Genomic DNA, 1,556 nt, shown 5'->3' on the forward strand with positions numbered 1-1,556 from the left:
GCTAGTTGGAGCTGTTGTTCCCCTGGATACAGGGACAGATGTGTAATGGACCTGAAGCCCAAGCAAGGCTAAGTAGAATTTTCTTTGAAATGACCCTTTCAGAGCACAATAGAGTGGAGAGAGAGAATGAAGATAAGATGCAGAATAATGGGGAAACAAGCTGTGGGGGGAGAGAGAGAGAGATTGGCTCCTGAGCCCCACGTTCCAGGTGTTTTTGAGACTGGCTTTGCTTATGTTCTTTCTACAAAATGGCGTGCAACTTGCTTCTGTCAAAGCTTCAGTGGCTTATCAATCCAATGTGAACTGGCTTCCCTAGATTCTTAGTTGATCTTATGTTGTGGAACTTGCCTTCTTACCACTACCCTGAAGCACATTAGATTTCCGTTAGCTCCCTAAAATCACCAAACTCATGTCCACCTGAGGGTCCTTGCCCCAAGCATTCCCTCAGCTTCTCTCTCAAGAGCCCCCTGAGTCTTGCATGGCTGCCTCTTTTCTTTTTTTTTTTTTAAATCTAGGGTCACTTCCATAAAGATCACCCAATTAAAATAGCCACCACATCACTATGTATCACATCACCTTTTTTTTCCTTTCCTGCAAAAAACTTTATTGTTTCTATTGTCTGGTCCAATGCATGGGAGAGGATTCCAGGGTGATTAAACGGGTGTCTAGTGGTTTCAGGAAGATACTCAGGCAAAAGCCAGACACCAGGGAAATGCAGAGGGACCCCTCAAAGGCCTCTGGGCTCCAAAGGTGTCCTAGGGCCAACCAGCCTGCAGATGTCAGTCAGGTGGTCTCCCATCTTCTTGATGAGTTTCACCTTCTCATCCAGGAAATGGTTCTCCAGAAGTCACAGAAATGAGTGTGTGCACAGAACCCAGGGCATGCACATCCAAAAGGGCCTGGTTCTGATTCTTCTCCAAAGCCATGGCTGCTCCCATGGCATCCTGAGTTTCACACCACTCACCTTGGGAAGACTTCACCATGTCCTGGAAGAGAATGCAACCACCACACTGGTTTTGCAGCTTTAGGAGACTCTCGGCACCCCCACGGTTCTCCTTGGCCAAATCTCGGAAGAAGTGGCCCATGCCTTGCAGAGCCACATCATCACCGTCGAAACAGAGGCCCAGAGAGAGGTAGGTGTAGGAAGACCACAGATGGAGGTTTGCCAGGTGGTTGACAGCAGCCTCCAACCTCGGTGGCATAATTCTGACGAATTTGGGAGCTCATAGTTGTTTGGCAATAAAGAATTAAGGTGAAAAAAAAAACCAGTCTTGGCTAGTCTTGGAGGCTGAGGATGGCTGATATGGTTCCAAAGGTTGTGACTAGAAAAGAAATTGGAGGGCAGTTGGAATTAAGGGGCACCCCAGGTCTGTTCTGTCTAACCCTGTTGAAGCAAGAGACTGATCCCAGGACCACCAATGCCACTCTTGCATCACCTATTTGAAACTGATTGCATAACATTTATCAGACTCTGATAGTATTAATTTATGTATTGGTTACTTTGTCATTTTTCCTGCGTGACCAGGAATTCCATTAAGGTAATTCTTAGTACAGGG

General features: G+C 46.6%; 1 pseudogene; it reads right to left on the minus strand.

Moving 5' to 3' along the window:
- Positions 1-727: 727 nt before the first annotated feature.
- On the minus strand, positions 728-1,227 carry LOC112297201 (ferritin light chain pseudogene; annotated as a pseudogene).
- Between the last annotated feature and the right edge of the window lie 329 nt (positions 1,228-1,556).

The sequence above is a fragment of the Desmodus rotundus genome, chromosome 11 (assembly GCF_022682495.2).
Source record: "Desmodus rotundus isolate HL8 chromosome 11, HLdesRot8A.1, whole genome shotgun sequence".
NCBI lineage: Eukaryota > Metazoa > Chordata > Mammalia > Chiroptera > Phyllostomidae > Desmodus > Desmodus rotundus.